Here is a 12,299-nt window from a genome sequence, read left to right on the forward strand (position 1 = left end):
GGTTAGCCACATCCTCTGAGGCAGGGAGAGCTACTTTTGTCAGTCCTGGGAGAGGGAACAGGGAAGGTTTCCCCGTTGTACCAGAATGCTGTGCTCATCCTTTGGGAAGCATTACCTGCCATTGGTAACCAGGATGGCCCCATTTCTCCTGTCAAAAAGAAACAGAAAACCAAGCATGTATCTACACCTCCTCCTCAAATTTCTTTAGTCAGAAGTAGTTTGTTTGGTCTGGTTCAGGGTTTAATTTAGGCTACTGATCCTTCTTGTAAAATAGTTTCTGGTAAAAGACAGGGGGGTTCCTCTTTTCCTGAAGAGATTCAAGATTCTGAATCTGAACAGGAATATGTAGGGAAGGATTCAATTTTTTTCCCCTCAGATTTCTGATTCAGACTCCGAGGAGAGCTCAGTTTCTGATTCTCACTATGGGGTGTTTTTTTTTTTTTTCTGAGACTATTGCTAGAATGTGCCCAAGGTTTTCAGTAAGAGAACACTGAGGTTTCTCAGTCCCTCAGAAAATGCAGCGAGTTGTCACAGAAGGGTTTTTCAGAACCTAAATCCATTCCTCCTGTTCTGTCTGTAAGAGGGTGTGTCTTTTTTTATTGCTTACAGTTTTTCTGTTAGTCAGCCAGCTGCCCCTACGGCAAATAGGATATATAAAATTTCAGTCTTTTACATTTTTATAAACTTTTCCCAAACCTGACCCAGCAGTTACAGCCTATGTTGATCCCACTTCTACTAAGCATTTAGTTGATAAGAATGAGATTGTTGATAGATATGGAAAAAATGTGTATACTTCAGCAACTTTGGTCTTCAGAATTTTGAACTGTCAGGTTTGTATTGTGAAAATATGAGAAGTTTATCTGCACTCTCTTCTTGTAAGGAAAAATCTACTTAAAATTAGTTTTTCTTTTGCAGGGGTCATTACTCATTGTTTGCAAAGTGAGTGTGACTTTGCTGATGTTTCTTCCAGGACTGTGGCCACTGGTACTCTTTTAAGGAGGTTTGCTGCGCTGCATCCTCAGAACCTTCCAGATATTAAAAATGAGATTTTAAGTTCTCCCTTGGATAGAAATTGTTTGGCTCCTCTGCTGCAAAGGTGATCAAAATGTGTGATGGAAGGTGCTAGCTGATCCAGGGAATCAACGATTTTTCAGCTCACCTTTTCCAAGTTGTCTAAAAGATTTTCTTTTCATTTTTGGTAGAAATCTAATGTTCACAGTGCAGTACTCAAATGTCTCTTTCTGTGCAAGGATCAATGCAGTGTCATAAGTCATGGAAGTAAGTGTTCAGTTCGAAACGTGTTAAAATGCGTTTCTAATTTTGTGCAATATTAGTTTGTCTACCTGCATGCCCATGATGTAAAAGCTAGGTGTTATATGTGTAAATGTTTGTGAAAATAGTCTGTAGGTCGTCTCCACATTGAGTCCGGAGACACGGAATTTCATTTGCACTTGTTTGATATCTGAATGACAATAAAGTTTACTTTGGCTTTTGAAAACAGAACTCAGGTAAACAATGGCAGTGGGGGGAAATTTGTCCCTTCCAGGGGACTCCTCTTTCCCTCCAGACACTGTTTTTTTTTTCCTAGTGCAAAGAAAGAAATGCTTTAGGACCAGTTCTGGATCTTTCTTTCTTTCTTTCCTAAACTTGTTTGTGATGGTGCCTCAATTCAAAATGATATTACTTCACAACTTGCTACCGCTTCTTGCTCTTTCAATCTTCCTGGTAACAGTAGACTTATAAGATGCTCATCATCAAATCCCTATTCATCCAGCCTTCAGACGTTTCTTCAGGTTTTGTTTGTTTGGATCACACTATCCATTTAGTGCCTTAACCTTTGGACTGTCCACTGCATTAAGAGTGTCCATCTCCAGTTGTAGCTCTTTGCAGACTACAGGGTGGGTGTCCACATTTTTCCATATTAGACAACTTGCTTATCTTTGCAGACTCTTTTTCAACTAGCTGGAATTCCAAGAGAACTGTCGAAGGTCGTGAGTCTTACAAAGGATTGTGTTCCTGGAATGTCCACTAGACACCTCAGTTCAAAGCAGTTTTCCTCCACAAGAAAAAAATAGATCCTTATTTAGATCTGTTTCTAATGTTTTCTACCTGGACTTCGGTCTCTGCTACAAGGGAATTCCTCAGGATTTTGCTTCTCGGGGTGTCTTTGATTGCCATGATACCCTTGGCAAGACTCCACATGAGAAAGAAAAAATGGTATCAGAAATCAATTTGGTCCCAGCATCAGCACCCTTTAGCTTTTCAAATCCCAGTGCTGGGTGTTGTCAGAAGAGAAATCTTTTGGTGGAAGTAGCAGATATTCAGGTCTCCCTTTCTCTCTCCCTGCTGCAAAGCAGTCACTCACCATAGATGCTTCTGACTTTGCTTAGGGAGAAGTTTCAGGAGGGATAAAGTTGCAGGGGCTTTGAGACATCAAGGACAGATGAAAGCACGTTAAATATCAAGGAGATAATTGCCCTGATGAAGGCAGTCAACTCTCTGAATCATCTTTGGTCTCCCGGTACCTCTTCAGGTGGTTATAGACAATATCCCAGTCATATAGTAATATATATTTCAAGGCAGTCTGATGTCAAAATGTTCTTGAAAGGGGTTTTACATAAGATGCTGCCAAGTAAAGCTGTGACCCCCCCCTTGGATCTTCATTTTATGTTAGAGAAGCTAATGCTTGCCCCATTTGAATAAGCTAGTCTAGATGACTTAAGATTCTTAACATTGAAAACAGTTTTACTGATTGCTCTGACCTCTGCAAGAAGGGTATCTGAGTTGCAAGATGTTATGATGAGTCAACTCTACCTCATTTCCAAAGGGACAGGGTTTCTTTGAGAGCTTATCCTCATTTTATCCCTAAAGTGATATCCAAGTTTATTTTAAGCTAAACTATCCATCTCCCCTTTTTTTGTTACTGAATCTAAAAATGAAGGAGAAAGGTTACTCGATACCTTGGATGTCCCCAGACAACTCTGGTGCTATCTTGGCAGATGTCTCTCTCTCTTATCTTCAGATCAGTTTTTTTTCTTACGACGGTAAGAAGGGAAAATCTGTGAAAAAAGGATTATTTCCAAATGGTCGTCTAAAGTTATTGCCTTTTGTTATACTCACCATAACAAATCCTATTCCAGGCAGGGTCAAGGCCCTCTCTTAACAGGGCCTTGGCTTCATCTAGGTCTTTTTAGAAAGGGTTGGATTCTAGAAATGTTTTAGAAGCTGCCACTTTATCCTGTGTGCATACTATTACAAACCGCTATAAACTTGATTCCTTCTCTTTGCTAGGACCATTCTACATAATTCCTAGACTCTTCTCCTTTCACCTCCTCAAGTCCGTCAAATGTAGCTAGCTATGGTAATCTAACCGTATAGTTTAGGCTACTGCAGCTGTGAGCAGTATGATTAATGTAGTACAATTGCTTAAGTTGAACTCATAACAGATGTTCATATGATCACTGCTGCAGTAGCCGCTCCATCCATCTATCTTCCTTGTTTTGTTTTGTTTTTCTGTGCGTTTCTTATGCCAGGATATGGAAATTTATGATGATCTTAGTGTTTTACTGTTGCAGTCCTCAAACTTGAGTTATCCTGCCAGGGGTAGCCCTCAGTCGGCCCGAATACCAGAGGCTTAATATTTCTGCATCGGTTCATGTCACTCCAGGGCTGATGTCAGGTTGTCAGTGGTATAAAATCAGGCAGCCGATGCCATTACATCAGTCTTTCTTGCCGAGGAGCCAGAAGCAGTTGGCATGAGTGCCGGTCGGCTGCTACCCGAGTTTTCATTTCCGAATTGAAGTTGAAGTCTTCTAAAGCTAATTACCCTGTTGGGGATCCTTTTTTCTTGCTCTAAGTGATGTCAAAAAAAGTTAACAATTGTCTTGCCTGTGGAAAGCAAATACCACACCGAGATTTCCATTCTTATTGCGTCACATGTTTAGGCCCAGACCACGCTGTCCCTCGCTGTTGGTTTTGTGCTTTGTTCAACGCCAGAACTATACGTCTGGCCCTTATTGTAGCTAAATATTTTTGCTGTCGATCTCTGTATTCCAAAATGGCTTCGGTAAGCCATCCGACTACCGGTCTTCCAAAAAAACGTAAGGATAAAGACAGAGACAGACCACACAAGTCCAAAACTGCCAACGCTTCCATTAAGCTAGTCGCCAGTTCGCCGGTCCTCATTGAGGTGCTTTTGCAGCCCCTGATGCCTGCTTCTGTGGATTTGCAGGCCACTACCGAGACCCGTTCGGAGTCCGGTATGCCGTGAGACTCTTCTTTGACTAAGGATCCTGCAGATATCTCTACCTTGGATGGGTCTGGTGTCGCTGAGCAGGCACCGGTTTCCGAGGAAGTTCTTCGCACTACCAGTACTCTACACAAACTGACGACTTCTTTCACATCTTCAGTTCTTTCTAAAACTACCGAGTTTCTAAGGCCCAGGGTACAAACTACGCCTAAAAACAACGACCCTAGCTCAAGCACCTGCTTCCATGCCTCAATCTCAAATGCTTAAAATGGCGGAAGACCTTATCTTGCTTATTAGTGGAAGTCAGCCTACCCCTTCCAAAAGAGAGAGACTTGTCCCCAGCAGTTTTATCTGACCAGGAGTCCAATGACTCTGAGGTTTCTGAATATGAAGACATGCAACCCTTGTCTGCTTATGAGGATTCAGATGCAGAGGAATCCATTCCTTCTGCCTCTCCTCCAGAGGATTTTTCATTTGGTGAAACCCTACATACTTTAAGGGAGCATTCCCAAGGGAGTGTCAGGACTATCCTTAGTCCAAAAAGAGACTCAGGGAATTCTTAGATTTATCACAGCACAGACCTTTAGCCATTCCTCCTGTCCTGGATGTTGTGGATGTTGATTTTATTGTGTCCAGTTTAACTCCTGACACCCTTCCTCCTGCTCCCAGAAAGCCTGACAGGTATAAGAGTCCCTGACTCTCACAAATTTCTTTTCAAGAATCCTACTGCTGACCCAGAGGTCATCTCCCAAGGACCTAAAGGAATAAAAGCAACCACAGCTTACGAATCCCACCCCCTCGGACAGGGATTCCCGAGCTTTAGACAGATGGGGTAAAAAAGTATACACCTCTGCAACTCTTGCCATTAGAGCACTAAATTGTCAGTTCCATATGCTGAAATACCAGCAACATACTGTGAACTCCTTAAACAAAAAATGTGCACCTTTCCGGCTTGTGCAGAAAATAAAGAATTACAGGAGCGTATGCATTCTGCAAGCCAGCTTACTAGACACACCTTGCAATGTGGCTTTGATGCCCTAGAAGCATCTTGCAGGGAAGCAGTCACAGGTTCTGTACTTAGCAGACATGCTTGGCTTAAGGAACAGACCTTGCCAGACCATGTCAAATCAAAACTATTGGACACACCATTGAACAAAGACCATTTGTTTGGCACCAAGGCAGAAGAGGTCTTAAAAAGGATGGAAGAAAAAGGTAAATCTATGTAGAAAGTTAAATACTTCTTGCAGGTCCATCCTCTGAGGTTCAGTAGGCATTGCCCCATCAAGCACTGGTCCTTTCCGGCCCCCTCATGACCAGCTCAGACAAGACCCAAGACCTAGGGGGAAGCAGAGCGCCAGACAGCAGTCCCAGGGAATACAGAGATCTAAGCAGTGGAGTTCCTCCACTTCAAAAACAGGGAGTGCTAAGCCACCCCCTTATGGAAAAAACTCACAATGACTTTACACCTCCACCCCTTACTTCTGCCCACCTGCTTGTGCCCCTAGGAGAAAAACTCTCCTCCCATGCCAAAAACTGGGCCTCGAACACCAACGACCGATGGGTTCTCAACATAGTGTCCCAGGGATACAAATTTTATTTCCACACTCTACCTACCCTGAAAGGGTTCCCAGATCTTCCTCCAAACCAGTGGCCAGAGGCACAAAACCAAGACCTGCTCCCTGCTCTCCATGAGGGCAATACAGCCTGTTCCAGACCAGATAGGCCAAGGTTTCTATTCCAGGCTTTTCCTGGTGTCCAGAAAGAAGGGCACCTGGCATCCAATCCTCGAACTTTCAATTCTAAACACCTTCCTGGTTATACCAAATTCAAAATGCTAACCCTCCAGCAGCTTCTTCCTATGCTATCCAAGGATGCTTGGTTAGCCACCCTAGATCTAAAAGAGGCCTATCTACACATCCCAATCAGGGATTCCTGCAGGAAATGTCTATGTTAAAGAGCAGGATCTATGCTCCAGCCATTGCTTTTTGCAGACAGAGGAATATTCAAATGTATCCCTACTTAGACGACTGCCTGATTCAGGCAGACAGTCAGGAAAAGCTGTTACAGCACCTGACCTTTGTAAAGCACCTACTGACCTCCCTGGGTACACTGTAAACTAAAAGAAATCCAAACTAGTACCCACTCAAAAAAATTGTATTCCTGGGAGCAAGCCTGGACACAGCTTCCTAGATGGCATTCCTTACTCCAGAAAAACAAGCCTATCTGACAGGCTACTTCTCTCAACTAGCCACCAGAACCCAGTTATCCGCAAGAAAAATCCTGTAAGCTCTAGGGTTCATGGCATCCTGCATTCTACTCAATCCATATGCCAGACTGCATATGAGGAAACTTCAGTGGTACCTAAAAAACCTTTGGTCTCAACACTCTCAGGACCTGGAAACTGTCATACCTATGATGCCCTGTCTAAGGAAAGATTTTCTTTGGTGGGCAGCAGCATGCAACCACAACAAGGGTCTTCCCTTTTCACAACCACACGCCGCCCAGACCCTAGCCACAGACGCATCAGATTAAGCCTGGGGTGCACACCTGGACGGCAGGTGCATTCAGGGCCATTGGAGCCCAAATCAAATACATCTCCACATCAACCAGAAAGAGATGTTAGCTGTTCAGCACGTTTTGACAGCTTTCAGACCCCTACTCTCCCCAGGGCCTCTACTGATCAAAACAGACAACACCACAGTGATGTGGTACATCAACAAGCAGGGAGGAACTCACTCTTATCCCCTCTACAGGCTCGCCATGACCCTTTGGCACATGGCTTCAGCCATGCAAATTCACCTGCAAGCACAATTCCTGCCAGGCTCCCAAAACTCTGTCAGACAACTTAAGCAGAAACCACCTAGACCCACACAAGTGGCAGCTAGACTAGAGCACCTTTAACCTTGTAACCCAGAAATGGGGCACCCCGAAGGTGGACTTCTTTGCCTCCCCCAACAATCACCAGCTCAGCAAATTCTGCACCAGGGTACCTCACAGCAAAGCCTGGAAAGTGGATGCCCTATCCTTCCAATGGGTAAAACTCTCGATCTGTATCTCTACTTTGGTACTATTCAAAATAAGAGAGGAAAAACCAAGAGCAATCTTGATTGCCCCAGACTGGCCACGCCAGCTCTGGTACCCACTGCTGCATAGTCTTTCACCCCAGCCGCCGTGGCACCTGCCTCAGATCCCAACTCTCCTGACCCAGCAGAACAGAGAATTCATGCATCCACAATTGCAGACCCTGAACCTGGCAGCCTAGCTTATTCTGTGACCTCTCCTCCAGTTGCCAGTCTAAGCAAGCAAGTTATGGATGTTATACGTGAGGCCAGACATCCCAGCACTAGAAAATCCTGTGCTGACAAGTGGAAAAGGTATTGCACCTGGATCCAGGCTAAAGGAGCTGAAACAGCACAGCTCTCTCTACCTCTCATCCTGGATTACCTAGCAGACCTACTACACAGGGGTCTGTCCCTCTCTACTATTAAAATTCATGCCTCTGCCATCTCTGCTCATTACAGCACAGAGCCACCTCTCTTTTCTCACCCTCTCATCAAACAGTTCCTAAGAGGGGCTAACAATTTAAGGCCACCCAGAAGAGCTCCTACCCCAGCTTGGGACCTTAACTTTGTGTTGGAAAAGCTCACACTTACCCCCCTTTGAGCCTGCAGCTTCAGCAGAGTTAAAATTCCTCTCTTGGAAAACAGCCTTGCTTCTGTCCATCACTTCAGCTAGAAGAGTTTGAGCTACAAGAACTCATGGCTGTAGAACCCTTCATCATTTTTCATGCTGGCAGGGCCCCCCCTCAGGACTAAACCAACCTTCTTTCAAGGACTCCTGTGTTCCTTTAGGATCCCATCAGGGCGTTCCTCCTCGGACACTTCCATCTTATCTCAAGCCTCGGGACATCTTTTATACCTCCACTGGAGTAGATCGCCCCAGTGATTCCTCTCCTCCATGCTATGATGATGGCTGCAGCCAATGGAACCCAGGATTTGGCCCAGGAGGTCCTCCGGCCCCATCCTCCGGGCAAGCGATCCTGCTCGATGTCCAAGCTCAGAAGTCTCTTTAGTTCAGCATCATCTCTGATGAACTGAATGGCATGGCACATTAGGTCAGCTGAGGATCTGATTGATGAAAGAATACGTCATATCTCTCGAGTCCAGGAGATAAGGAGAAACAGGTAAAGCCCCATGCCACTCCACTTTCAGACTCTCATCCAACACTCCACTCATGCTGCTGTCTCATCTGCAGAGCTAGTCGGAGCAGGCGGAGCAGGGAGGGGTCATGCCTGCGACAGAGCTGGCTCACATTGTGAGCGAGCAGGCTTCTTCATGCTGCTTACCTTCCGCGTAACATTTTCGATGGTTCTGCCCCCTTTTGGCACTACTGTTCAAGAGTTTATTAGTTGTTTGCTAAGAAGGACGGGCCAGGCAGTAGTCGGTTGAAGACGTCCCAGAGGTCTCCAGTCAGGTCCTCTAAGAAACCAAAAGGGACAGAAGAAGATGTGGGGGGGAAGGAAGAAGTGGTCCCAACTCAAACCAGGATGTCCAGTCCTTCCGTGGCAGGAGGAGAGTCGAGGTCGGGGAGGGGAGGCAGGGTCGGCTCCGGCAACCAGAGGGGCAGAGAACCCTTCTCTGAGAGACCCACTGAGAGACCTGAGTGCTGTCTCAGGGTTCCGCCTCGTCCGGCTCTGGAGGCAGTCGAGGTTTGCAGTGGACTTCTTGGGAGTCCATAACAAGTTGGGTGCTGGGTTATCTCGCTATATATAGAGATACCACAATGTACTATTCCATTCAAGATTCCTCCCAGATGTTCTCTCAGATGTCAGGAGGGGACTGGGGTGGAGCGAGCTATCTAACCAGCTGCTGGCTAGAAAACTGGCAGCCCAGTGCACCACAGATCAAGCCCGGATAGGTTTTACTCCAGGTTCTTTTGGTGAAAAAAAGACGGGGACTTAACCACCCCTCTCCAGACCTGTTGAACCAGAAAGTAACCAGCAAAAGTTCCGGATGGTCATGGTCACCCTGCAATCTATCTCACTCCCAGGGAGGGGAGATGTGTCCTGTGACCTCCAGACCCCAAGGATGCACCATCCACATTCGATGGACAGGAGGATCCAGGAGTTCCTTCGGCCGCTGGGAGCCAGTTCAGTTCAGGGTCCCTCCCTTGGTCTCCAGTTCCCCCCTCAGCCCCCAGTTTTTCAACTAGGGTGCTAGCGGTAGCGCTCACCTGAGGGATTAGGATTACAGGTCTTTCATCGATCTACTGGCTCCCTGACGGCATCATCAAGGCATCTTCTGTGCTCAGCCAGGTGAGAGTCTGGGGTGCTTTTGGGCATTTTCCACTGGCTTCAACAGCCTTTCCGAAAAAGCCACATCCAGCACCATCCAAGCTCCATCCACCATCCTCCTTCCACACCTATGGGTCCTCAATCTTCAAGTAGCGAAAGATTTTTGCCGAGGGGCAACCCTTTGACATTTTTTTTTTCTCCTCAAACGCCAAATGGGCTCTTTTCTTTCTGTTCTGTTTCCCCACCAGGGAGTTCCCGCGTGCTCTGGTGCTTGGCCTCCCCGGCCCTTTATGCCTACCCTCCACTCCTCTGATCTCAGAGGCTTCTGCAGAAAGCCAACAGTTTGGGGAGCAGAATGATTCTCATTGCCCCATTCTGGCCTCGACAACCTTGGTTGGTCTCTTCTGAAGTCAATCAATTTCAATTTGTTTTTTTTTCCCAACAATTCAAACAACAAAGAATACAAATTGCAATCCTTCATAGAAATAGTCGATATTTTTTTTCGTTTACTCATAACAGGACAGCTGGCCATCAGCTGGGCTATGATCAGCACACATTCTCTCATTTGTCAGCAGTATAAAAAAGTCAAGTAGTAAGTCAGGGATTCTATCATTCTGCAGGCATATGACACTTCAGGCAGACCTGCTCCTCTCAGGGTTACGGCTTGCAGAGGAGTTACTCTTTTCTACGCTGTATTTTTTTTTAAGTCCCCCGCAGATGCTATCTGCGCTCAGCGTTGGATTGCCTCTTATTCAGCTATTTTTATATCTCATCCTTTATTTCTCATTACAAGGTGGATGTTGTTTCTAGAGGAAGAGAGCATGTCTCTCCAATCCGCCATGCTCGGCCGCTTCAAGAGGGGTAGTAGCCCATTTCATTGTCAGCTAGGTTGCAGGTCCACAGGTAGATTTTACTTCAGATTTGCCTGCTTACTATCTAGTTAATGCTTCCATCTCCAATAGTGTTCTCTTTTACCAGGTGAACCATCCTCTCCCCTCCCCTCCCCATCCTGAGCTAGTATTTATGCTGTTTTAGTGTACTGTGGTCAGTATTTTGAGTTTGACCAAATCTGAAATCAACAGGGGGTGTGGCAAGGGGTTATGGGGAGAGGGAGCTAGAGCCTGGAGCCTGAGCTAAGCTTTTTTGCCGCTGATCCGAGGTCGGATCCGATACCCACAGGTTGCATCCGAATGAAGTCACCTACTCAGATGGAACGTTATGGTGAGTACATAACTTCTAATTCATGCCTAAAGTGGTGTCCATTGTGGCTCTCAACCAATCTATTCATTTGCCCACCTTTTTCCCTAACCACAAAACAAGGGGGAAAGGATTCTGCTTTCTCTAGATGTGCACAGACAGCTCAGATTCTACCTGGATAGGTCTAAATCTTTTAGGAAAACTGACCAATTGCTAGTCAGCTTTGCAGCAGGGGCAGAGGGCAAGGCCGTATCCAAACAATCTCCAAATGGATAGCACACTGTATCCATTTCTGCTACAAATACCACGGGAACCTGCCCCCTAATTGGGGTCAGGACACATTCCACCTGGGCAACCGCCACCTCTTCAGCTTTTCTCAGAGGGGGTCCCTACCAGGGACATCCTGGAGGCTGCAACATGGAGTTCTGTTCATACATTCACCAAGCATTACCACCTGCCTATCTTCTCCAAATCCAGGGCAGGCTTTGCAACCGCAGTCTTGCAGGACAATCCTAGCCAGCCCCCAGTCTTCATGACTGCCTCCATCCTTTTCTTCAGCTTTGGGAATCAACCCAAGTGTGATGACTGCAACAGTGAAACACGAAGAACATAGTACAGTTGTGTACACTTACCATAAATGTAGATGTTCGAGTGTATTCATTGTTGCAGTCCTGGTTTCCCACCCTACATCCCCTTTGTCTCCTCTTTCTCCCTCTTCCTCACTCATTACAGGGATTTTTGGTATTTACTTTATACTAGTGGTGGTCTTCCACCATAACCTAGCTCCCTTTTTGGGGGCTTCTGACACTTGGGGCAAGAAAAACTGATGTAATGGCATTGGCTGCCTGATTTTTATACCACTGACAACCTGACGTCAGTCCTGGAGCGACAGCATCCGAGACAGAAGTACTAAGCCTCTGGTATTCGGCCGACTGAGGGCTACCTCCTGAGGGCAGGATAACCCAAGTGTGATGACTGCAACAGTGAATATACTTGAACATCTGCATTTATGGTAAGTGTACACAACTGTACTTTCTGTTACTAGCATAGACCTTTTGGAGCTCAGCTGTCCTCCCCTGCTGGTAGGAAAGCTTGGAAGGGCATGTGGAAGGTGTCCTGAAGCTTTGGAAGCTGGCCAGTTGTTATATCCTTGGCAGGCTTTAACTCGTACAGCAAAGGCTACTTGCAGCAATGATCATTTAAGCATCTACTGATATGAGATGTTCATCTCCTGCAACTGCACTTTCTTGGACCTTCTGGAAAGCAGTGTACTCTAGAGCTATTCTAGAATCAACAACTTGGTCATCTGTACATGCTTTTACTAAGCATTACAAGACTGACCTTTTCCCCACAGGCCCAGAACTATGTTTGCTAAATCTGTTATTGGCCTCCATGAATTCTGGTCCTGCTTCCTCCTTCCTTCTTATCTAAGCTTTGCTGATTATCCCATATAGCTAGAAGTTATTGCAACAGTGATCTAATGATGAGCATAGTGTGGTTGTGTAAATATACTTACCATAACAGTAGATGTTTCAGATAGATCACTGTTGTAGTAGTAAC

At 45.8% G+C, this 12,299-nt stretch overlaps 1 protein-coding gene across 5 annotated transcripts in view; it reads left to right on the top strand.

The window, feature by feature from the left end:
* RAE1 (ribonucleic acid export 1) overlaps window positions 1-12,299 on the top strand; it is a 601,382-nt gene that overhangs the window by 502,124 nt on the left and 86,959 nt on the right. The window lies entirely within an intron of this gene.

Source organism: Protopterus annectens, chromosome 12.part0, assembly GCF_019279795.1.
Source record: "Protopterus annectens isolate FY-2018-M chromosome 12.part0, PAN1.0, whole genome shotgun sequence".
In the NCBI taxonomy this organism is placed as follows: Eukaryota; Metazoa; Chordata; order Ceratodontiformes; family Protopteridae; genus Protopterus; species Protopterus annectens.